Below are 27,626 nucleotides of genomic sequence, written 5' to 3' on the forward strand. Positions count from 1 at the left end.
TTTTTGTGTTAATTCTTGTCATGATCAACATAAGTTCAACATAGTTCGGCAAGCTACCATTCCTGAACTATTCACACAGTTAACGTCCTTGTTTAACTCTGGTAAATTATTGCAGGAAGAAAACAATGATTCTGAACTTCGTATCTAAAGATCGGGAATTCACCATCATTCAGTCTCCCAAGTGAACATCAGACAGTTTTTACCGACTTGTTACTTAAAGCGGCCATCCGTTTGTTGTCTTCAATTGCTTTTATGTATAAAATTTCGATAATTGTTCCTTAAACTTAATCGTTTAATGGAAAGAGAAGATAGTGTAGGACTTGCTAGTGATCGTTACGAAAATAAATAGGTGATAACTTATTCATATAGATTGACCAAATAATGAGAGATTGACTAAGGATATGCTGTATTAAATTTCTCGTGGTATCGAAGACCTAAAGGACGATCTAATGAAAGACGTATTGACGACATAAAGAAACGACCAGGCTATACTTAAATGCGAAAAGTTGAAAATACTGATAAGTGAAGAAGATAAGAAGATAGGAAGATGCGTATTGCCTGCTCTGCTGATACTGATGATACGACGCCGACGATCGATTTCGAAATACATACTCTCTCCTTCAGATTTATACAATGTTGAAATAAGTTTCACGTAAAAGGATGTTCGCGATAGTCACCTATTTCTAGAAGAAATTACGTTGCACCCTTTGTGTGTAGTCGGAAAATTTTTAAAATTCTGTGGAATAGAAGAATTAAATATATGCATACACGAATCGTAAGTGGGGATAGCATCTGTGGTTCTAGGACCTTTACTAGGCTCTATAACAGCTAAACAATAACACAATCTTTGGACGCTGTACGTTTGCACGGAGGTTATGACTCTAGGAGTGATGCCAAAATAATTTCTTCTGTTATTTCGCAAAGCAGACTTCGTCACCCAAAACACAGAATTAGATTCTTACAAAAATTACGGAGCAGTTTAAAAGAGCATTCCTGGATTCATAACGTGTCCGACGATTCATGGTAATAACAAGGGCAAATTATGAAAATGTTACCAAGAATCGTATTCTGTTCCCAAATAACGTATTGATGATAATACATATAAAACGAAAGGAGAAACACGTGGCAGCGGAGATGAAAAAGGGCGCACACACACACACACACACACACACACACACACACACACACACACACACACACACACACAGTGTTCGTTTGGGAGAGAGGAGCACCGAAAAGGCTTGGAGGCAAGAGAAAGTCAGGAGGAGCTGGAGGCAAAAAAAGTGGTGGAAGCGAAGGGTCGCAGAAGCAGAGAGCGTTTCGGGTAACAAGAAATGGAACACGCCGCTGACCGAGGCGAGGCGCACGGACACAAAGCAGGGCGACGCGCGGGCACACATTTCAGCGAGTTGCTGGGGCGGAAGGAAGCCCGGCTCGCGCGCGCCGTGTTAATAAAGTCTGCCCTAATGTAGTCGCCCTAACTCTGCGACGCCGAACGAAAGGAAACATTAGCGGCGCTGCCCCCGGCCGGCTGGCTGGTTGGCTGGTGGACTGGCTGGCTGGCTGGCCAAGCGCCTGTCCGGCGCAAATAATGCGCCCCTCTCCCTGTGACCGCAGCTGTATACATTACACGTGTGTGTGTGTGTGTGTGTGTGTGTGTGTGTGTGTGTGTGTGTGTGTGTGTGTGTGTACAACATGAGCTACGTGGCACGCATTCCATCGGTCGTCAGGAGTGCTGTTCGTGCATTCATCAGTGAAGGAACAAATAAACGTCAGAAAAATTACAGGAGTAGATAAGTTAGAGTTTAAAGTCGACGACGAAGTCGTTACAGACCTACCATTAGCTCATGTGCGCGGAAATGGATATACTGCAGGAGTAATGAGCTTAGGGCAGTGCATTACAAGCTTTCTTTGGATTGGCGACCCCCTTTCTTTTGAAAAATTCAACAGGTTTAAATTCGGTAAAACATCTGATCAACTGTATAATGTACTTTCACGAAACGTTGTGGCTTCCCTGTGGTATTTATGCTATAGCAGATGACTGTCGCGAAATCTCTTATCTGCCATACTGCAAATTATGGTTGGACCATTTGAAGAGCTTAACTTGGGAGTCGCTGCTGTGACCGCAATGCCCTAGGGTCGCGACCCAGAGGTTGAAAAACACCGCCCTTGAAAAACTATTCCATTATTTCGTCACAACTGAATTGCGGAAGCAGAGGTATGACTGGACAGTGATTTCAAAGGCACTCCAACTCGAATTGGTGAACTACATAATCACTTACGTAATTAGACGGAGTTACACTGGAAATGGACGATTTTGTATCATCTTATTCAGAACTTGAAGATTCGTGGCTTCACAGTTCGCTTCTCTGAAGCTGTGGTCTTCAACACGTATTCCTTGTTTCATTCTTGGTATCAGATTTAGAGGGTGTTAAAAAAGGTACGGCCAAACTTTCAGGAAACATTCCTCACACACAAACAAAGAAAAGATGTAATGTGGACATGTCCGGAAACGCTTAATTTCCACGTTAGAGCTCATTTTAGTTTCGTCCACCTACGCTCAATGGAGCACGTTATCATGATTTCATACGGGATACTCTACCTGTGCTGCTAGAACATGTCCCTTTACAAGTACGACACAACATGTGGTTCATGCACCACGAAGCTCCCGCACATTTCAGTCGAAGTGTTCGTACGCTTCTCATAACAGATTCGGTGACCGATGGATTCGTAGAGGCGGACCAATTCCATGGTCCCCACGCTTTCCTGACCTCAACCCTCTTAACTTTCATTTATGGGGGCATTTGAAAGCTCTTATCTACGCAACCACGGTACCAAAATGTAAAGACTCTTCGTGCTCGTATTGTGGACGGCTGTGCTACAGTACGCCATTCTCCAGGGCTGCATCAGCGCATCAGGGATTCCATGCGACGGAGGGTGGATGCATGTATCCTCACTAACGGAGGACATTTTGAACATTTCCTGTAACAAAGTGTTTGAAGTCACGCTGTTACGTTCTGTTGTTGTGTGTTTCCATTCCATGATAAATGTGATTGGAAGAGAAGTAATAAAATGAGCTCTAACATGGAAAGTAAGCGTTTCCGGACACATGTCCCCATCACATATTTTGTTTCTTTGTATGTGAGGAATGTTTCCTGAAAGTTGGACCGTGCCTTTTTGTAACCCCCTGTGTAATGCTGTCGTGACTTACTCTTACTGTTCAACCCTTCATCTTCCAGTAAAGTTTGGAAAATGAATACGTAGCGTAAATGGCGCATATTTTAATGCTAGCATGAACGTTCGGTGTAAGTTAATAATGTCACACTACAGTGTCCAGTTACTAACATAAATTTAGAAATAAAATATGTGTCATATAAAACACGATGGAAAAGAATGTTTTCTTTTATATGTAATGTATAATAAGCTCACATGCATTACATGGAAAAGTAACAGCGCCAGAATTCCTGTTTATTATAGGTACGTATAATCTTGAAGGTACACGTACTCAGTTTGTTTCTACATCGTACCTGCGTTTTTCCTGCGACGCCCTGCTTAAATATTTTTTTAAGATTATTTTTGAGGGAGTTAAGAGATATTCGTAGACGTTTACACGTCTTTATCTGCATTTGAGAGCAGCAGATTTCGCATGTTCGTGTTGCTTCTTACAGCTTGCTTCGAAAACGAAATCATCTTTTTCAAGTCTGTAACGGCATTATTTCCCCTCGTAAACTTCTGTTCTTTAAAGTTTCTGCACACGAGATTACGTTTACCTTTCGTGTCTATGTTGAAACTGTCACTGGTGACTTTTCTTTCGCAGTCTTCCACCCTGAACTAACAGTTTTCACTCTAACATTATTGATGTCTAACCATAACTTCAGACTGATATATTCTACAGCTACATCCAGAGTCATCAGGCCACCTGATGGTGTGTGGTGGACTGTACTTCGTGGCAGTTCGCCCCCCCTTTCCTGTTCGACTTGCGAATGGTGCGTGCGAAGGAATACCACTGGTAATATTACTTCCGAGCTAGAACGTGTATAATTTTACCTCCATGGTCTTACCGCAGTATGTATGTAGGCGATTGCAGTATTTGCCAGCACACTCCGTTCTAGCAGTAAGTAGTAATTCCTTACAGCGCCTGGAAGTACAGTTTAATGAGGATCTCCGCAATCTCTTCGTGCTTAACAAATCAACCGTCCATGAAACGCGCAGCCCTTCTTTGGTTTCCTCTACGCTACATCCACGATAAACTACAGCATACCTTTGTTAAACCTACGTCACAGCGTACCAGGGTACGATTTAAATAATATTTATTCCATGAATTATCAAAATCAATTGCAATATATTTCTTGTGATTAGCTGGCTGTATGGACGAGTTCTGCAAGCCAAATAAACAAAACAAGAAACAAAAATTGAGCAATTCGCCCTTTCCTAATGATAGCTGTCTCGATTTCGGTGACTTTCTTACAGAATGTAGAAAATACTTCTTTTAAGGAAGAGAATTGTAAGAAACGGAGATTGTGGCATGTTTGTGGTACATCAAGCGTTGTTTGTCATATCGTGGAATATGTCAGTGGGAATATCGTTGCGGTCGTTCCTTCAATACCACTAAGGAGGTGCTTCTTGTATTGATATAGGCCACGGCATGTAACTCTGGATTGGACGCTATTGTGGAAACACCTCAACCACTTCTTCCTGAATTTTTCCGCTTCTGACAGTTTTATGCAAAACTGTTACTGTTCTTTATGTGTACTTCTGTGTATCTGTCCACACATTTAGTAAGATATATTTTAAGTGTTTTATAGTATTACCGTTAATTGTAGACCACTAATAGCGGGTTAATGAGAAACGTGTTATTGTAGTAATTTGCCTATTGGCTATCTCGGTACATCGTTAATTCGTTAGCAATCACCCGTGATTGGACTTTGTATTAAACAAACACCCGGATTTCCAGACATAATTTTCCGTGGAGTACCTACATCGAGCCAGGTAATTAGGAAGATAGTTCATACGAATAGTTCGTTCTCGCATCCTGGTCTGAGCTTGCATGATAGATAAAAATATTTAATACAATTAATTTGATACAGTATTTAGTTGTATGATGTCTTAACGCAGAGTGTCTCACAGTCGGTCCGATATCGTCTTTACTGTTTCACAGCACTAAATGAATATTCTGGAAATACCTGGAAGTAGTGCAGCCAGTCGGACGTAAGTGACTTGGCATTACAGAAAGAGAGTTACACGCTACGCTAAAACTCAGCTCTACTGGGCAAATCTTTTGCAAACGAAACTGCTTCGAAAGAGCCATTTGTCAACGGCTTCCACTGTGCATACTACATGGCGTGCACTGTGATTGTAGCTGCTTTAGTTTTTTTTTTTTTTTTTTTTTTTTTTTTTTTTTTTTTTTTTTTTTGCGAGCAGCATGGTTACAATCACCTTATTCGATGAGCTTGCTGCATCATGGTTTCTACGATGTAGAGATGGGAAGTCGGCACATCGTGGTACTTGGTCGATACGTCTACCAAGGAGACTGTAGATCGTCTTACTTTTGGGGATTTGGAGGTTAGTGCCGGGACATCAGTCTCGTAAGCTGTACGATATTTCCCAAAACATTTCGAAGATTTCAGAGCGCTGGTAAGTATAAAGAACATAAATTAGTTTTTAATTACTGATAGCAAAAATGCTAGCACTCGTATTAAACAGAAATTAGGAACAAAAATACGCAGCGAAAAATTATTCACAAAATACTTTATTTCTAGAGATGGCGGATAACTACAAACATATTAAAAACACGATGCCGACTTGTATCGTGGTCCAGAACCCACGATAAACTGTGTCCACATACAACTGGTTGTGTACATCTGTTCAGAGATCGAAGGAAGGTAATGACATACAATCACAAATAGGACCATGACTAGCAAAGCACAGTAATGTTGAAACCAAGCTTACGACTGATAGAAACAATCAATTTCACGTATTAGTACCAAATTTTGTTAAGAATAGTCACATCTTCATACGACTGGAAATTAAAACAATGTTTTATTAAAAATTAATATTTGTTGATTGACATTTCAATTCGTAATAAATAGAGTACACGGATGAGAGTGAAAGGAAGAGAAGCGAATCAGCATCCCCGCGATTTTAACACTAGGAGAGGCCCTTTAAAAGTTACAAATGGGAAGTGCGGTCTCTTAAATACGTCAAACAGATGTGCGTGTGGTAGTTGGGTGACCTTAGAGACTTTGACCTCGTAAGATCTATTCACGCGGTAGCTAAAGGCAGCTTTCCGTTGTCGCGCGGCACCGGCAGCAGTGGTGTCAGTGATGCGATGGACTACGGTGGTAGCTAATTGGCCGCGTCTCGTCTTCCCTCCTGACATCGAAGTATCGCCCTTGCTGCAAGACGTCTGCCCGTTCTCAGAAATGTTTACGAACTCCCGACGCTTCACCGCTCGTTCCAGGATGCTCGCTTGCCCTTGGCCGTTCTCTCGATTCATCCGCGCTCGGCCGTGCCGCTAATGTAAGCTGCGTCATATGGGATTGCCGATTACACAAAACATCGCCGGCTGGGGTTCCCACAGACGTTGATGGGAGCACTTACCGCGGCGCCCATTCTCAGAAGCCGTTGCTTCTGTGAATTACCTGAACAACTTCTACAATACGTAGAGAATTGTTGGTCGATATGTGACTTACTGGCTTTACATAAGTTTCCCGTTCGCACTATTGCAGCGCTTTCATCCTGGTTCTGCATCTCGCGTCAGAGATAAAGTGCGACGGCAACCGCTCCAGGCGTCATTGTCTGAAGAGTTGAGTGCGTTGTATAATTGTTAATCCCACATCGTATCGCCGTGAAGTAGGATGAACTTCTACTGGCAGAAATTCGTGAATCAAAATCAGGTTCAAATGTAATCATCAGTTTACAGCGCAGTGACACGTTGTAATTGTTATTGTTGTCTTAAGTCCTGATACTGGTTTGATGCAGCTCTCCATGCTACCCTATCCTGTGCAAGTTTCATCATCTCCGAGTACCTACTGCAACCTACATCCTTCTGAATCCGCTTAGTGTAGTCATCTCTTGGTCTCCCACTACGATTTTTACCCTCCACGCTGCCCTCCAATGCCAAGTTTTTGATCCATTGATGCCTCACATGTCCTACCAACCGGTCCCTTCTTCTCGTCAAGTTCCGCCACAAATTTCTCTTCTCCCCAATCCGATTTAATATATCCTCATTAGTTATGTGATCTACCCATCTAATCTTAAACATTCTTCTGTAGCACCACATTTCGAAAGTTTCTATTCTCCTCCTGTCTGAACTATTTCTCGTCCATGTTTCACTTACATACATGGCTACACTCCATACAAATATATTTCAGAAAAGACTTCCTAACACTTAAATGAATATTCGATGTTAACAAATTTCTCCTCTTCAGAAACGCTTTCCTTCCCATTGCCAGTCTACATTTTATATCCTCTCTACTTCGACCATCATCAGTTATTTTGCTCCGCAAATAGCAAAACTCCTTTACTACTTTAACTGTCTCAATTTCCTAATCTAATTCCCTCAGCATCACCCGATTTAATTTGACTACAATCCATTATCCTCGTTTTGCTTTTGTTGATGTTCATCTTATATACTCCTGTCAAGACACTATCCATTCCGTTCAACTGCTCTTCCAAGTCCTTTGCTGTCTCTGACAGAATTACAATGTCATCGGCGAACCTCAAAGTTTTTATTTCTTCTCCATGAATTTTAATACCTACTCCGAATTTTCCTTTTCTTTCCTTTATTGCTTGCTCATTATACAGATTTAATAACATCGGGGAGAGGCTAAAATTCTGTTTCGCGCTCTTCCCAACCACTGCTTTCCTTTCATGCCCCTTTCGACTCTTATAACAGCGATCTGGTTTCTGTATAAATCGTAAATAGCCATTCGCTTCCTGTATTGTACCCCTGCCACCTTTATAATTTGAAATAGAGTATTACAGTTACCATTGTCAAAAGCTTTAAGTCTAAAAATGCTAGAAACGGAGGTTTGCCTTTCCTTAATCTACCATCCAGGATATGCCGTAAGGTCAGTATTGCGTCAAGTGTTAAAATATTTCTACGGAATCCAAACTGATCTTCACCGCTGTCGGCTTCCACCAGTTTTTCCATTCGTCTGTAAAGAATTCGCGTTAGTATTTTGCAGCCGTGATTTATTAAACTGATAGTTCCGTAATTTTCACATATGTCAACTCCTGCTTTCTTGGGGATTGGAATTATATTCTTCCTGAAGTCTGAGGGTACTACACCTGTTTCGTACATCTTGCTCACCAGATAGTAGAGTTTTGTCAGGACTGACTCTCCAAAGGCTGTCAGTAGTTCTAATGGAATGTTGTCTACTCCCGGGGCCTTGTTTCGGCTCAGGTCTTTCAGTGCTCTGTCAAACTCTTCACGCAGTATCGTATCTCCAATTTCTATAATATTGTCCTCAAGTACATCGCCCTTGTATAGACCCTCTATATACTTCTTCCATCTTTCTGCTTTCCCTTCTTTGGTTAGAACTGGGCTTCCATCTGAGCTCTTGATATTCATACACGTGGTTCTCTTCTCTCCAAAGGTCTCTTTAATTTTCCTGTAGGCAATATCTATCTTACCCCTAGTGAGATAAGCCTCTACATCCTTACATTAGCCCTCTAGCCATCCCTGCTTAGCTATTTTGCACTTCCTGTCACTCATTTTTGAGACGTTTGTATTCCTTTTTGCCTGGTTCATTTACTGCATTTTTATATTTTCTCCTTTCATCAATTAAATTCAATATTTCTTCTGTTACCCAAGGATTTCTACTAGCTCTCTTCTTTTTACCTACTTGATCCTCCGCTGCCTTTACTACTTCATCCCTCAAAGCTACCCATTCTTATTCTGCTGTATTTCTTTCCCCCATTCCTGTCAATTGTTCCCTTATGCTCTCCCTGAAACTCTGTACAACCTCTGTATTAGTCAGTTTATCCAGGTCCCATCTCCTTAAATTCCCACCTTCTTTCAGTTTCTTCAATCAGCGTTTTTATGTTTTACAAGTAGCAGTAACAAAAACGTTCTTAATTATACGTAACTAGCGTAACTAGGCGACTATGCCACTCGTTTACTGTTGAAGCTCTAAATACATTTTTCTACCTTCAAAGTTAGGTTAAGAAAATTATAATGTATATACGTAATAAATACGGATAATTGATCTCATAACAATTCTTCGAGACGTCTCATTTTTTACACAGTTAGCTCCTCAGTATGACAGCAAGAGTAGAAAATTTGAAATATTTGCTGTGAACTGTTAAGTGTGTTGAACCGTAGAGCAACCAATAATGACTGAACATACGTTCAGTTTTCTTACTCAGCTCTAGTGTATTAGCAGTAAAGTGCTTGATATTACCTTCTTCTAACTACCGAAGACATGCATAAAGTGCTCTGCAACTTCTTGCACGTTGATGAATGCAGCGTACGCAAGAATATAAGTTCCTTAGCAACACGTTTAAGAGCCTGCTTCTATTGTTTCCACAGCTCACAGGTTGCGTTCTAGCATACAGTGCAGATGGTCACAGGTGCGGGCCGAAGTCGGTTCATGGAATTTCTTTTCCAGTTCATACTACGTACGCCATTGTAATGATCTTAAAAATAATTCTAACAACACTGTTCTTAAACCGTACTATACTCCTGTTTCCCAACGTTCTGCGCCACTGGTGGGCAAAATTCTGAGAGTGTGCGTACGTGCTGTGAATTATATTGTTTCCTTCCGTTTATTTTACAAATACCTGGGTATTCCTGTTTGTATACTGACGTCAACAGAGGACGAAATCATTTTTTGAATTAAATGAGAAACCATTAAGCTATTTCTCTTTGACAAAAATTCCGTCAATTCGTTAGAACTAAGGCTAAGAGCGAGGAACGTCTAGAGTACCTGCTGAAATCAAGCAAAAGAAATTAGCCACTGACTCGAGTGTGCGTGCTACTTTAAACGTTGATTGTATGCTACAAAAAGCTTTCAGACGGTTGTTCACTATTTGTTTAAAACAGATGTAGCAACAGTTAGCCGAGCTTTGCACACGGTATCGAATTGCTTCTATCTCACGGAAGAAAAAATCCATCGAAATGCCCTTGGAACAAAATGTGAGAGAACCCAGTGTGATTTTTACGAATAGCGCCTTTACCTGGTTACTTAGGCGCTTTTGAATGTACCCTTAACCCCATGAAATCTTCTGGTCGCGAAAGTGCAGTGATATTTAGGAATCGTCATTGATAATTATCATTAAACGTACAAGCAGCCGCAGATGCTAAGCTTAAGTATAGCGTATTGAATTGTGTACAAAGCACTGTATACAAATTCAGGACGAAACTCTACGGAGAATTTGTAGTCCTACAGAAAATCAAGCTAACACTAATCACAAAGAATTGCGTGCGGAATTTATTAACAATGTATGCACATGAAAAGTTACGTTTTTTCTTGTTTCATAAAAAGCTGTTTTTTCGTTGTATTGCTTCTTCATACTAGCCTAATATAATTTCCAGCAACAGATCTTTCTTGTATGGCGCCAAGTTTGAAGATCGCTTCTCTTTCATTTTATTGTCCTCCATCTTCATAACAGGACACTTTCGATTATAAATATTGTGTATCTATAATATACTATTAATTCTTTCGTTCGAAGTGCGATAATTGCGTCTATAGTCGCTTTTAGCGGTGTTGGCAAGCGTGTTTTGTATATCCAGTACACCAAACGAGGGTAGAGGAATGTTCGTTGCTACTGAAACACCGTAAAGCATATTAATCCACATTTTATTCAAAGGAAGTCATACACTACGCATTAGATAATCGCAATGATTAGATGTCCAATGGTATATCACGTAACGCATTAAGTACAAAATGAACTGTTGTATACCCTACTGCAGACGTACAATTTTAAGAGGGTTTAGTGATCTAGGGTTAAGTCTCATAATTCAGTGTGCATGCATGCGCAGACGTTAAGGACTTTCATTTTGGTGATAGATACTACTAGTTCAAAGAACGGAACTTCATAGGTAGTCTATAGCATCAACTACTTGCCATCAAGAGTTCCATTTTGTTCCGCACAGCTGATTTTGTCTGTAATGTATTACAGTATCGCCCAAGGCTTATGGACAGAATTAACTTTCGCATCATGTGTCAGTGCAATATAACAACGCTCGATGAAAGTAGGACCAACTATAGAAAGAACAAATTCAGTTTGGTACCGAAGGTAACGAAAAGAAATGCACGATGAGACGAATTGTAATGACACATTCAAAGACAATAATTCAGCTCAAATCAGCAATATATATTATTGTCCCTTGGACATCACAAAAGACTGTAGTAGGGTGTGGCATCACAATGGAAGGCAGTCCATGCTCTGCAAGGCACAAGGTTGGTAAGGAGTTCTTCTAATAGGGCGATCTACTCTTCTACTAGCACAACAGAAAAATGCTGTATGGTCGTTGGGGCATTTGGACGTGCTCCAGTGCATCTTCCCATTGAATTACAAACATGCTCGATGGGATTAAAGTCGAGGGAACGAATAGAATAGTCCATTCGCCGAATATCCTCTCATTCCAAGAGCTCTTCTACCTGACCAGTTTGTTGTGCCTGCGCATTGTCATCTACAAAAATGAAGTCTGTGCCGAATCCACCGCTGGAAAACGCACTTTGGAAAGGAGTACGTTGACCAGCGAGGCTACTGTGTTCAAAGATTCGGAGGTCACTACGCCCGTGGAACAAGCCTCCCCACACCACAATATCTATTGGGACCACCAAAACGATTATCTTCGACAATGTTCGTGGCTGCATTACGTATCCTCATACGACGACAGGTGGGATTTGTTTCATGGAGCTACGCTACTAGGAAGTGACGCAACATGCGAAAGTTACTTTCGTCCTTCAGTTTTCCACGCCATTGTATTTTCTGTAAATACAGAACTAATTTCAGGTTTTTGTCACAGTATTTTCCAGAATTTTGTGTTACGAGAAGATCGTCGCCGTTATGATGACGCAGTAACGCAAGATGGTTAAAAATAGACGCACGTTTAATACTTCAGACGTAATCGTAATTGAAATATTTTGTATAGTTTCATAAAGGCGTCAGTGCGCGCGAAGGTGATACGTATATGCCGAAATATATTTGTGCGAGCAAGTGAAGGAAAAATAGTTTCGCTGCGGGACGATTCACATTCCTAACAGATAAAGAGCTACAGTATTCATGAAGCTGATCATATTTCTTTAATCAGCGTTTCGGAGATGCTTGCCTCTTTCTCCACAGGAGCATCACATTCTCACAAATTTCGACTTTCCTTTATTTTCGCACTAATTAGGAGAGAAGAGAAAAGGTATTAACCTAGCACTGACTTCGCTAATTTTAAAGACCCCTCCGTTACCTGTATGCAGCGATATGTAACAGTGTCTCAGGGCCCAGAGCTTAGTGTCCTGACGGAGCTATACCAAAGGACGAGGGAAGATTCACGACAAATATTTCGAATGTGCCAAAAGTGAAAAAAATTGGAAAAAACGATTACAAGTCTCTAAACAGGAGCTGTACAGAGCTTCTTTCTTTTCGTATTATGTTTAATCTATGGGTATATATCTCTGCATACACTGGACAGATACCTGTTAAGTTCGTGGTAGAGGGCACTTCTTACTATGCCATACACAATGTTTCTTTCCGTTAAACTACGTAGAATCATGAAGACGAATACGTGTCAGTTGACATAACTGCGTCGGAATGAATCCATCCGCTATATACAACTTTACCTTCATAAACGAATTGTTGGCTAGAGCGCAGAGCTACTACTAGGAATCTATGTCGTAAAGAAATTTTTGTCACTGTCGAAAAGTGGATATGTGGTTATCAAATTAGAGCATTATTCGTTGTAAATATAATGTGACTAATGAAAATGGCAGGTGGGGATTAGAACCGAATTTCCTGCTTACGTCAAGCGGTCACCTTGCTATCTGAGAAGGTTCTAGGCCTAAGTCACTCCCATTAATGTTCCTTCCTGATACTTGGGAACGATTATGGCTGGTTTTTTGTTTCGAAATAGGACTATCGTAGGGACAGTTGTGATGAAGGAACGCGGCTTACCGAACCATGAGGGACGTATTAATTCAATTAAGTATACGAACATTACATGAATGGCATGGATGAGAAGGAATTGAATGAAATAAGATAACCTGAACGTAGTTCATTGTCGTAATTCCATTTCATTGAAGTCATCCCCCACGGTTCCATAAAGTTCCTGTCAGCGTACTAACATGTTTCCTTGGTCTCTGTTTTCAGCGCCAGAGCTTTGTACAGACATAATGACTGATCGAGCAGTAGATCGTTAACATTGCAATAGCAGCATCACTCTCGTTGGATTCTGGCTGGTGGGCCGTCTGATGAAATGTGATCAACATTGTTCGCCGGCGTATTTCCTCACCACTTAGAGGGCTCACGGATCTTGTCACTATGTGCTGCAAAAACGAAAGTGTTATCACACGCTGTTGAACCAGAAAGATTGTAATTGAACCGCCTGCGTCATGTTTCCGTTCGTCTCGCCCGAAGATAGAGGTAACAGCGAAATACGGTGCCAGGAACATTGTTAATTGCATAGGTCGCCTACTGGGCCTGTTTATAAACAACAGAGAAATTGCATTCGCAAGCTAATTTCGGATGGCGATGTTTGCAAGTAATGATGACGATACGCTATTTCGCTATGTTTAGAAAACTCGTTGGTGTCCCTCGGGCAAGTGGGAAAAGGGGACGGGTGAGGCCTGGCACCGGTTTGTTTATTCAGCCGAATGGGCACGCTAATGAGAAAAAGTTTAAGTAACGAAGCTTTTTGCACTGCGTCACTCAATGTTCTGTAAGCAATCTGATTAATATACTGAGTCGCTTATGAGGCACAGTGCACGATCGTAAGCGCACGGGCAATATGAAGAAAGAGCAGTTTCATTGCACTGTTGGAAAGCAATACCCTCAAGTCTTATTTTTAAGACTTATGTATTTCTATGATGCTTGACGCAGGTAAGGATCGAAAGTCGGTGCAAGGAGATGTTAATTCGAAGACAGAGAAAACGCTGTAATCGTGATAGTTAATGTTATGGTCTGTGTAGTTGATGTAATGGAAACTACAGTACAGAAAATATTAATATCAAAGTCACAACTACAATCTCGTATGACCTTAAATGTTTTTTACGGTGGAAGCTTGGATGCCAACTTACTTTAAATGATAGCTTTACAGTAAAAAATTTGCGTCTTACATCACTGCTTCGTACTTCATAGCAGTTACATTAGAGGAAAAATGACCGTCATTGTTCGTACAAAGCTACTCAACTTATTTACTTTCAGGAAAATGTGTAGTCACATGAATCTGTTTTAAAGTTGGCAGTAAAATCTGCTCACAGACGATCAATTCGAAGTTTTCAGTTACGTATTCGACGTCACGTTTAGAGAGGCATTTTCAGAGGACATTCGGGTATTATGTGAAACTGGTGCTGTGATACTTACTCCCGTTAATGCAGTAGGTGGCAGACCGACGTTGACAAACAAGTAGTTTCATCGCTCAGTTCACTGCATCGTTACGCTTATCCAGTGCTCGTTTCTGCGCAGCTACCGAATTATGGAACTGCTCTGTTTCACAGTTGGTGAGCTTGTAATTTGTGCAGTCGTTACAAGCTGTGAAAAATTTACGGATGCCATCATTTCTTCACGACTTGGGTACTACTTACCGGCGAGCACCGAAGTACCTGTTCAGACTATTTACAACATAACGTAGTTGGAACGATTTCATACTTAAAACTTTGTTTCACATGTTGTATATTCCTTAAAGGAAAAACACATTTCCCAGTTTCTTCGTTAACTAGTTGTTACAGTTTTTGTTAGATGACGCGGATCAGGTTTGGTAATAGATAATAGGAGGGGGAGTGGTATTCTGGGGGGGGGGGGGGGCTGATTCACGTGTCTGTCTGGCAGTCAAAATTAATATCTTAGTGTTGTAAAATCAATTTGAGAGAATTTTAGGAAGATAAGTTGCACGTAGCCTCGGTCCATTTTTTTTCTCGTGTACTTCGACGCTGTAGGTGTCGAAGAAACTATAATTTGCAATCTTTCTATTCCTTTTCATTGTTTTCATCAGAATGGATCTTTCGCGAAGACGGTGACTAAGGGATTGTAAAAAAGTAAAAAGATTGTGAGTACTTCTATGTAAATGGATCCAGCACCAGATTACCACATCATTAAATTAATGCAGAAATTTTGAAAAAATTGGCCGATGTACGCCTCCGTAAGCTTAAACAATCGATGACAAGCAGGGAAGTATAAAATGTTCCATTACAACTGGACTGATCTCATACAAGAAGAGAGAGATCACAAATTCACTTATATGTGCGCGTCTTTCCTGAAAGCCATGTGTGGCTTAGTATGACATTTCGTACCCAGGTTCGGACGGAACTATATGTACACCTCGGACTCCACCCAAATGGCTAGGCTGTAGACGACCATCACCCAAGAAAAAGGGGAGAAATCGTGGAGTGGTCTGAAGCGCTGCAGCAACACAAAACTTGGAGATGACTTGGAATTATACTAATTTTTTAAGTACAGGAATTTGTGACGCTTCTTCCTAACATTTCCAGAATGTTTTACTGCATGCATCCCCCTCTCTCCCTACTAGAAAGACCGTTGGTGCCCCTATGTATTAGCCCGAATTTCTCTGACCTCAGAGTTGAGGTCATTATGCAAGGTGTATTTTGAAGGAATCGGTATCATTGACTAGTTTTGGAGCGGGGAAATTGGAAGTTCGTAAGGCTTTCCGCGCTGCACAAGGCCTTTGTTTTAGCTTTTCCTACAGGTAAAGTTGAGCATCTCTTTCACACTGCCTAAAGAAACCCATATAAATCTGCGAAAAGTCAGTCGGTCCCTCTTAAGACTGGGAAAGTTAGTAAATGGTATTTTATCTGTAGTTGACGGTCTCCTTCTGTCTAGCTTCACTTACTTTCCTGTTCTTTGCTGGTTCCAGTTGTGGACTTAAGAGCGGTGTCAGATTCGTTTTTGGCAGCGGCTTTGGTCAGCTTGTGAGGGCGCATTTTGTTAGCTGGATTCCTGCTTAAGTTCAGTCCGCGTAGACCAGCCCTCCGGAAAGCTACTTAAAGGTAACATGAGTTAAACGAAGTTCGCATTTTTTTTTTAAATTTCATTCCATTATCGAGAATCGTCACGGTACATGACGCTCCGCAACACAGTTTGCAAATTTGGAAATTAATATACACTGCAGAGCAAAAGAAACTGGTAAACTTATCCAATATCATGTAGGGCCCCCGCGAGCACGCTGAAGTAACGCAACACCACGTGGCATGGACTCCACTAATGTCTTACGTAGTGCTGGAGGAATTGACACCATGAATCCTGCAGAGCTGTCCATAAAACCATAAGATTAGGAGGGGGTGGAGATCTCTTCTGAACAGCACGTTGCTAGGCATCCCAGAAATGCTCAATAACGTTCATGTCTGGGGAGATGGGTGGACAGCGGGAGCTTAAACGTTGAAGAGTGTTCCTGGAGCCACTCCGTAGCAATTCCGGACATGTGGGGCGTCCCACTGTCCTGCTGGAATTCACAATGGACATAAATGGACGCCAGTGATCAGACGGGATGCTTATACGTATGCGTAACGTGTCTGTTGTTTCTATACGGATCAAGGGTCCCGTATCATTCCAGCCGCGCACACCCCCACACCATTATAGCCTTCACCAGCTTAAACAGTTCCTTGCTGACATGCCGAGTCCATGGATTCATCGGGGTGTCTCCATACTCGTACACGTCGATCCGCTCGATACGATTTGAAAAGAGAATTGCCCGAAGTTGTCCAGGCGTTAACAGTCCATTATCAGTGTAGACAGGCCCAGGCGAGGTGTAAATCTTTGTGTCGTGCAGTCACCAAGGAGACACTACTGGGCCTGGTTCGCACGCTAACAGCATTGAAATCTCCAGCACTTTACGGAAGGGTTGCACTTAAGTTACGTTGAACCACTTTCTGCAGTTGTCGTTGCTCCCGTTCTTGCAGAATCTTTTTCCGGCTGCAGTGATTTCGGAGATAAGTTTTACTGATTCCTGATACGGTATACTCCTGAAATGGTTATAAGGAAAATCTCCATCATCGCTGCCTTTGAGATGCTGTGTTCCATCGCTCGGCAGCCGACTACAGCACCACGTTCAAACGCACTTAAATCTTGATAAACTGCCATTCTACCAACAGTATCCGATCTAACTACTACGCCAGACGCTTGTTGTCTCATATAGGCGTTGCCGACCGCAGCTCCGTATTGCGCTTTTGCACACACACACCTGTATTTAGATACGCCTGCTTATACCAATTTCGTTGGCGCTTCAGTGTATTCTGCCGACCTGCCCCGGAAGCGCTATGTACCTACGGCTGGACGATTTGTTCCGTGTTGCGAAAGTAAATTTTACGAAGTGTGTAAATAAAGTAATGACATTAACTTTTTCCCGCCCCTTTTATTCCATTGGCGTTAACACTGAACATTGACTACTTTAAAGTAACTGCCTTAGGTCACAGAGCGCTTCCACACAGCTGTGCCGTAACTTGGATACCGGAGTAATTTTTAGCTGGTACTTCACAGCCATTTGAATATACTGAAATGCCTCAAAGCAATGTCGGTCGACGTGTTTTTGTCTCTCGTCAACGGTGATGACATACTTCAGAGAATATTATTGAAGAATGATTGTTGATAAATAAATTTTTATTAAATTTATTAAACAGCTGGCATGTTTTTCTTGATAATAAATGTATTAAATGTTATTGTTTTTAGTGAAAAAACGTAGGGACAGTTAAGACAGACCGTGGTGGTGGTGGTGGTGGTGGTGGTGGTGGTGATGGTGGTGGTGGTGGTGGTGGTCGTGGTGGTGGTGGTCGTCGTCGTCGGTCCAGAGACTGCTCAGAGTAACTGCTGCACCTACATCCTTCTCAATCTAATTAGTGAATTTATCTTTTGGTCTCCCTCTACGATTTTTACCCTCCACGCTTCCCTCCTATTCCAGATTGATGCCTCAGAACGCGTCCTACCAACAGATCCCTTCTAGTCAAGCTGTACCACAAATTCCTTTTCGCCCAATTCTATTCATTACCTGCTCATTAGTTACATTATCTACCCATCTAATCTTCAGCATTCTTCGTTAGCACCACGTTTCGAAAGCTTATGTTCTCTTCTGGTCTAGATTGTTTATCGTCCATGTTTCACTTCCATACGCGGCTACACTCAAAACAAATACCTTCAGAAAAGATTTCCCGACACTTCAATCCATACTCGATGTTAACAAATTTCTCTTTTTCAGACAGACTATAATTTTTTTGTTCCTCTCCTTTATCTACTTTCGTATGACTGTACTGCTGTGGAGATAAAATGAGAACAATAATTTAAAGAAGATATAATAACAAACAAATCTATGCCCAAGACATTGGAATCATTATATTACGTTACTAGTCCTAGAGAATGCGCGGTTCTTGGAATTACGAAATCTGAATGGGTACGTGACAAATTCCTAACCAAAATCATTATAGATAAATTTTAAATTCAAATTCCATTTACTCTAAGTAAATATTAGTGCTATTGCTATTATTGCCTATAGATAATAGATGAAATTTTGAATGACGGTAATTTCAGGTAATTCGTGTAATTTTGTGGGTTATTTACATTGCTAGAAACAGGTTACAGAACAGCTGCAAGACGGTTAAGATAACAGGACCTGTCTGAAACTTCTCAATTTAAAAGGGAAAGGATTATCTTGTAAATAAAGAGTACAGTCAGTCACATCCCAACAAAATGGAAAAAAACCATAAGTGTTTAAAGTACCCTCAGAATTCGAAAAAAGTATTTACGAACAGTGGTTGAGAACAATTTCGTAAGTTTTTTGCAGTAGTATACTACATGTAAAATACTATATACAGGTTGTCTACGTAATATAAACTATACTTTATTTCAAAAATTACTTTTAAACTTAAGTGTAGTTTCCTATTTTTATGTACTGTCTCAGGAAATGACCTCATTAAGGATGTAGGAAGTTAAATTTAGAGTCCAGTTTATTTGCCCTAATAATTCTCCTTAATCCTAAAGCAGCTTTTTCAACTTCGTTACCCAACCACTGAACAAGCAGTGTTAAAAACACCTTTTCCAATACAATGTATCAGCTTACTTTTTTTTATATAAGTGCTGCTTGTCAATCTTTAAAACGCAAAAATGCCTGGGCATTTGTGAATTTTGGGCATTTGCCCCAACTTTAAAATGCCCAGCAGTTTACACATACACAAATACAACTTTGGATTTATAACTGTGTCAGCCGATGACCTGCAAGTTCTTGAAACCAAAGGCCTCACCTGCGAGGTTCATATTCAGCTGTCTTCCTTCATTCCAAAAGTTCATACAACAATTTTATTCCTTCCGTGTGAGTTACGTGAGCGCAGTATGTAGGGTGACAGCTTGTACTAACAACCGTAACCAACAGGTGTGCTTTCGCCCAGTAAATTACGAGCAAGCATTCTTCGGTAGTAAACGTTAGGCTATAGTGCGTCAACGTTCTTGGGCCACAAGTCATAATGGAGCAACACCTTCAAATAAAGTGTTAAGGACGCTCTCCAGAATGTTTGGAAGAATACCAACGCCCACGCACTGAAACCCGGGGAGCAGATCGGGAGTCCGAAGGAGGCCAGTCAGTCGGACCCCCCCCCCCCCCTCCACCCCCTCCCAAGTCCTTTCCGATCCAACGCCCAGCAGGAAACGTCTCATAGAGAAATATGAAATCAAACCCATGAGAGTGGGATGGGGGAAAGACACTATCTTGCTGGAAAAATGACGTCGGGAGTCATTTATGGAAATGAATAGTTCGCTTTCTGACTTTGGCGTATACTCCATGCGACTCAGAGCTGTTCATGAAATGGTGAAGATCTTATCTTGGAGAGCGTCTCTGTCGAATGCGTATTCCCCCACAAATATAACGTAGCGTTCCTTTGCTGTAAGAATTTGTCTACTTCTAGCCCGGAATCCCTGCATATCACAGTATGACAACTGGTGCATAACATTCTCAGTACTGATTCACGAGACAGTTGTGCTTTGCAACAGCCAATTTGAATCGAACTATAATGATAGCCACAGTTTGTTACACAGGACATCAATTAGCACTACAAGTAATATGGTTCACGGAAGCAAGACTGGAGAGACAAACCCTCGTGCCAGCCGGATATCGCCTCTGTGCACAGCAGAGTGCGTGGGCGTCAGCAACCCTGTGCCACTCTGGCGGCTCAAGGGCTCGTCCGCGCGCTGGCCGGAGAGCACTCTGCCATCGAAGACGGCGACCAATCACAGGGCGCCGTGTCGTCGCGTATCGGGCGCGCTGCTGCCCTGCAGCGGTACAGGGTAGACCGTCAAGCTGCGCATCACATGCGGGCAGACGGTCTGGCGCCGCGCGCATGCAATTGTGCCAATTGCAGTGCGCCCACGGCTCCATACGGCAGTAGCAGTGTCCGTCGCGGCGGTCATCCTTTCAAGTGGGTACAAAGCCTCCCTCGGAGAAGGGACCGACAGCCTGTGTGGCTGACACAGATAGGACCATCTCCCTCGACTAATGGAAGCCTCGCGTCCACTGGGGCAAGGGGGCTTAGATTCCAACACGACGTAGCTCGTCCAATGGGCGTCGTTTACGGAATTACCTCTACAATTAATTTTCGTTTAATTTCGGTTACACGATAAATACCACAAACGTAAAAGTTTCCGATTCTACCACAAGGGCTATTGGGAAAGTAAGGTCGGATCGGTCGCGAAATGGAAATCAGTGAAAAATTAAAAATCTTACGTTAGCAACAATTCGCTGCACGTTCCAGGTAATTCGCTAGGAGGCAGCCGCCTGTGGGTTTCCGCTACTTCTCTACAGCGGTCTGTAGTTACTTGTGTGTACCAAAATGTTTTCGTATCCAGCGGTTGACGTGAGCGGAGAGAAACATCAGAGCTAGCCAAATCTCTGCTGTGTGGTGGGCGATCAAGCCCTTCCTGTGAAAAACGCTGTAATGGCGTACTCAGTGTCCGTGCACTGTGCGGCCGAGAAATGTCACGAAGAAGGAAATGCATGCCAAGTACGTTATGTGGGTTGCATGAAATCAGGCGAAACCTCGCAGTGGGTACCCATACTTCGTGGGAGACAGTATTATTCAAGGCATCTTTACGTGCTCACTGTGTGCTCGTAACTGAAAAAAGCGACATGACGCTATCAGCAGGCATACTAGAGACACTCCGCAACCTACCTCCGCACAGATTACTCGGATTTTTCACTGTCGTTTCTATTGTAGTTTATATCGTCAAAACGTTGAACTTCAGAGGTGAATTTAAGCACACTCTCGTTTTGTGGCAAATTAATATTATCAATAATATTGTTTACAGAACAAGGGTGATACATCAGCTAGACATGAGACAACAGATCTGCGCAGCAGTAGAGGCCGTGACGCCTGTCATCTTCATGAACATGTGGCGTGGAGTATCGTTCCGATATCTGTCGAGCTACAAACGGTGCCTACGTCGAACTGTACCTACATAGATAAAAATGTTTGCGCTCCTGTGTACAATGTTAGACAGGCTTAAAAGGGTGGTGGTTGTCAAATTTAGAAGTAGAGATATTTTGCGCTTTTAAAAAAGAAGTGAGTCGCAAATGACCAACGGACACTTCAGAAGATGTCCTCAATGAAAACGGCTACAAACTAGTTCCTTTTAGTGGCGTTAGGTTTCAGTGTGTCCTGTTGGTCATTCTCTATGGAGGCTCACATTGCAACGTAAATGCATTAATTTTTTAGGATCCGCTATTGCTTCAAATATTGTTCAAATGTTTTACGGTGAACAAAAGCATCGTTTAGGACTGTGGCATTTGCCTTACAGGGTAGTATTGTCATTGGTAGATAAAGGCAGCACACTTTACTTTTTGAACTGAGCCTTCTGATAGTATGATGCGCCACCAGATCGACGGCAGTGCTATGATCTGCGCGAAGGACACAGCAGCGACGGGTGGAAATCCTGGACGCTGCGAATTGGGGCACCGCGGCGCTGCCAGGTGGAGTAGCTCGCCTGGGGCCCGTAGGAAGGATGCGAGCCGGCTCCCCAGAGCGTCTTGGCGCCGGCAATATCCGCGCCCGCAGCCTTGTGCAGTCACCTCCACGTCCCCGTAACACCAGCCTCCTGCCGTCGCGGCCGTGATTAGTTCTACGCGGGGGAATCGTGTCGGCGGTATCGCCAACACGTGGCTCAAGAGGGCTGTGCCTGCAGGCAGTCCCGCCAGCCTCTTTATCCATTGTCTTGCAACTGTGAAGTTTTATTAAAGGTTTTCAGGATGTAATACGAATTTCTGTCTTTCCATGCGAGGGACGTTGGAAAAGTAATGCAACATTCTTTTTCCGGCCAGTTTCGGTTGAAAAATGAATTTGTTGCGAGACAGTCAAATATTCACTTGTCAGCCCTCATAATTTAATGAAGTTGAGATAGGCGTCAGCGCAGTACTTACCCTTCAAAACGGCGTATGTAACGGAGATGCTTTACAAACAGGGGGTTGTCATTGAATTTAATTTGGCATAACACCAGAGAGTGGCAGATACTAATATAAGATTGCAGAGTATCTACAGGGACCCGGAAAAGAACAAACGCACAATGAGTCGTTGGGAAAGGCGTCTGTCATCGCAAGAAGGTCGCGCAAACCTGTCCGATCTCCGGCGAGCCGGCTGGCTTAGGTTTGTTACTCGAGGTGATCAACGAATATCTCTCTCTCTCTCTCTCTCTCTCTCTCTCTCTCTCTCTCTCTCTCTCACACATATAACACACTCACACACACACACACCGCTGCACAACTGGACGTATCTGTTGGTAGTGCTGACGCAGTCGTCCACCGGTTGGAGGCATACAGCCCGGATCTCGCACCTTCCGACTTCCATCTGTTTGGCCCAATGAAGGAGGCACTGTGCGGGAAGCAGTACTTCATGATTTGGAGGTTATTGATGCACCAAGACGTTGGCTCCGACGTCCACCAGTAGAGTGGTCCCATTCGTGGGTACAGGCCCTTCTAGAAAGGTGGCGTAAGGTCGCCACATTGACTGGAGGTTATGTATAGAAATAGTTCTTTTAGCTAAATGGGAGGGGGAACAGAATTTATTCAGCGCCTGTCGTATATTGTCATTGTACTCCCCTACAGGGTGGCACACAAAAAACCGGGCTAGAGAGCAGACTGCTCGCCAGTCAGGTTCGGATTGGTGACCGACACGGGCAGATAGAACAACAGATCTACGGGTAATAATTAGATAACAAAGAAACAACCGCTAAGTTAACGCTTTTATATTACTTTGCGATACATCAGGTACCAAAAATGACACCCTGCTGCTTCAGTGCATTTTGCCACGCGTCCTGTTGAGTTAATATAAATTTTGCGCAACTGTGCAGCGTCAGTCCTCAAAATTTCATTATGAATATTGTCTTCAGTCTTCAAACGTTACTGGGTTGTTGCAGTATAATTTGCTTTCAGACTGCTCCACAGATACGTCACAAGTGGCTAGGTCCGGCCAACGCGGTAACCACAATTCTTTGCTAACAATCCTTCTGTGAATCTTCAATGGATTCGTGAGACTGACTTCCGTGAAGTGTGCGAGGTCTCTCCTCCCTTCCCCCCCCCTCCCCCCCCCATCCTGCTGACACCCGCATTCGTAAGTTAATGCGGATCAGCTGTGGGGTCAGAGTGCTTACTACTTCGCTTGTAGACAGCAGTGTTCACTGTTGTTCAAAAAATATGGGACCTACAATCGGACTTGCTGACACCACACAATGATTTTTTCACCGCTAAGAAGTGCCTCATAAACCTTTCGGGGATTGTTCGGTGACCAGTATCTGGTGTTATGGGTGTTCACATGTTCTTGTCAGATGGAACCAGGCTTCATCGCTTCTGATAAACAACAGCGGTTCAGACATTCCACACTCACTTGTTGGCCACATCCAGTAGTTTACAAGTTTTGCCTTTTCTTCCTCCTCCAATTCTTGGACACACATCATTTAGTAGGGTTTCATCCCTATATGGTGTGAAACACGTTGACAAACCTTTGCGAAACGTTCACCTGTTTTGAAAATTGACGGCACGACTTCTTCGGATTCGGGATCATTCGTACGCGAATATTCGCAATCACACAGGTGTACGAACGAATGGGACTCCATTCTTTCTCGCAGTTGCAGCTCACCCTATGGTACCCCACTTCCTCGTAAAATCCTCCATTCTGCTCTTTTGCTGGTGTGGAAACACCAGAACAGTTTCCAAAAAAGTCCGCGTGCGCGTACATCACCCGGTAAACACGCACGCCTCCACTCCGGCGATTCTTTCTGGAAGAGGATACGTGTCGCCGAGATTTTACTTCACACGTCTTAACCATATCGCTACGGATTTCGTACTGACACAACAAAACATACTCGCAGCAGCTTTGACACAGTGGATGACAATCGGTGGGCGACAATGGACAATGGAGTAGTCGGGGCCGGTTTTTCGTGCACTACCCCGTACTTCAGTTCGTATAGAATTGCACAAGCTGTCACATCGGCACACACGGAGTGTTCATAAACGATTATCATCGCGAAAAAATAGTAGTTATTTGTTATTGAGAGTATATGTCTGCAGTCCTGGTACACATCGAAATCCTCCAGCCAAAAGGAAATGACGCTCCTAATTGGTAAAGTGGATGAGCGTGCGGTAATTCGTTTTCTGCATTAGAATGGGGATAATGATGTAACAATCATAGTTTATCAGTGCACCATGGTATGACCCAGTGGTATGATATCGGAGGCGTTCACAGTGTGGTCTTAACTAATCTGAATGACGAAGAACGGTGTGATGGACCATAGACATGCGAAGAATCGGAAATCACAAGGAAACTGGAGGCCCTTGTGCTCCAACATCGGCGTATCATCATCGCAGCCTTAATGGTAAGAGTGAAGATTAGTCAATCATTTTGCAATATCTTGCGTGACGCTTACAACATATGAGGTCATCGCCAACTGGAATTAAAGACCGTTCACATTTATTTATGAAATCCGCCCAAACGAGACAGCAGTGGAAATGAGTGTCACACCAGTCAAAATAACTTCCTTAGCCGTTTAGTCACAATCTGAGAGAGCTGGGTTTATCACTGTGACCAAGGAAGACAAGAGCAAAGTAAGCATTGGAAACTTACCGAAACCGCCCGAAAATTCAAACACCATCGTGTCATTAGGCCAGATGATTATGGGTTGTTTTGCGATTGCCATGGCGTGGTAAAAATTGCTCATACTCGAAACGCGCAAACTACAGCTTAGTCCTGAGATCATGACGAAATGTTGAAGTAAGATAGTCAATTTGGTAATTTGTTCCGTACATCATCTCAGTTCATTCCACACAGGACGCAGTCATTATTTTTTTTTGGGGGGGGGGGTTAATAAATTTAAAATAATGACTAAGTGATACTCGTTGTGGAAAGTTTCCTGAAATGCTCAGATCACGAATTAAACATAAAAGGTCTCCACCAGATCATCGGTTGTTGAGGAAAGCTTCGTCACATTGAAAGGTTGGTGAATATGTGGATATCCATCTCTCGAGGTGATAAGGAAGTCGACAACTATCCCTCGTATCAAAATTCTATTACGAAATTCTTTCAACAGGTTATATGGATATGCCTTGCAGTTCAACAAAACTCGATCCGTTAACCCAGAATGGCGAATAGTTTCTCTCGATGTTGGGCAGAGAAAGTAGCCACATGTGGAAACCACTTACAACCAGTCGAGTATCCACGTTCAGATTAACACAGAGCTTTCGTAACCTTTCCCTTTTTCCAGATTTCGAAATAATCCAGGAGAAGCAAAGATACTACCGCATACGCCTGCAGCTATTGCCCTCTCCGTTTAAGCGTTACTTCTTACTGCATAAACTAACGGACAGTGAAATAAGCACTAGCCTTTCGACGGCACTCATTGTTATCTCATTTTTCTGATACGTACACCAGTAAGCATTTAAACGGATGTCTGCAGAGCATATTTAGTTAAATAACATTTGTTATATAGAAGTTCAATTCCACGAGGCGGCACTTCATTTTTACCGGCTAGCTAACACGTTAATAAATTAAAAATGAAATATGTTCTTTGCGTAAAACTTTTTAGTTGTGCAGTGATTAGTGCGAAATCGAAGGCGTCACACTAACAATAAATGTAATCAAATATTCGATAACTTAAGGAAGATTGCAGAGCATAACGGCACTTCAGCAAATATCTTATCACTTAAGACTTGAATACTTCATGTAGGAGGAGGAACCAATGGGAAGATTAATACGTCATCGATACACGGGAAATGGAAATATATGGACGAATACAGTCCTGGTTCCACACAGTTAAGGCGAATAAAAGGTTTATTAATTCATAATCCACATGAGATTTAACCATCGATTATTCGCTAGTGATTTTCACCGAGTACACGTTCCATACAGTTACCGTGAAAGTGAGGGTGTAATAATATGCAGTAACAAAACATTTTTTCGACTGTAAAGTACATTTTTAAACAAATAAAATTTTACCGTGTAAAATTCTTGAAAATTTCCAAAGTAGTTAGACATAACTGATTAAAAGCCAGTTCAAAAACTTTCTTTGACTTAAATGCATACGAAACTATGAAAGTCAGAAATATTGGCAGATTTTTTTTAAGTAAAACTTGAATCTCATCTAATGGTTCATCAGTATTACTGAAAATTTGTTCGCCCACAGCTCAATTTTCATTTCTCGTAAGAGATAATTTCTTTCGCCTTCGTTTACTGTCGTGTTAACCAGTCCTCCTAGGTCACTGAAAGAAAAGCTTGATACACCGACAACATCAGATTCTACTTAATTCCGAATTCCTGTAGAAAGGCCTACACTGACATGACTAAAGCATCGGTTAACACGACACTTGAAAAGCAATATAAATTGTCGAAGTGGGCAAACGGAAAAAAATAACTTTGGACGAACAACTATTCAGTGGTAATATTACACAAAAAGCTCTGGCCCAGGTCTTAGCTTACACAAAGTGACAATCTGCACTTAAAACACTTGCGAACATCCGCATAACAGGAGTGCGAACACACTATGAACTAGCGGTTATGTTGCTCGGCCATTGGTGAGACCATGGTATATAACTGAAATGAAGGACGGCGACCAGACAAACAGGAGGGGGATGAGGGGGGAGCGGGTGTTAGTCAACAATGAAACGACGTAAAATCTGCCAAATATATTGGGGTTGAGAAAATGTAAATTGAGGTGTAGACTTAAAAAGCAATCAGTTGCTTGAAACGCTTGAGAATATTTACCACTGGTGAAATGTTGAAGAAATGTTAAATAGACGAAATCCAAGAAATCCAATTTGCCAAATCTCCATCAGAATTCTACAGGCGTCGAAAAGTTCGTAAGGGACAGTAAATTATCTATCCGTTTTGTAGTACAACGGTGCGGCGCAACATACATAGGTTCTGGTGGCCGACTCCATAATGTTCCGACGCGAAACGTTTTTCTTATTACGAGCGCAATTGATTAAACTTTAAAGCTAT

The 27,626-nt window shown here is 42.3% G+C and overlaps 1 protein-coding gene across 1 annotated transcript in view; it reads left to right on the top strand.

Moving 5' to 3' along the window:
- Positions 1 to 27,626, top strand: part of LOC126281630 (furin-like protease 2) — a 1,081,207-nt gene that overhangs the window by 253,957 nt on the left and 799,624 nt on the right. The gene's annotated exons all lie outside the window — the stretch shown is intronic.

Source organism: Schistocerca gregaria, chromosome 7 (assembly GCF_023897955.1).
Source record: "Schistocerca gregaria isolate iqSchGreg1 chromosome 7, iqSchGreg1.2, whole genome shotgun sequence".
Lineage (NCBI taxonomy): Eukaryota > Metazoa > Arthropoda > Insecta > Orthoptera > Acrididae > Schistocerca > Schistocerca gregaria.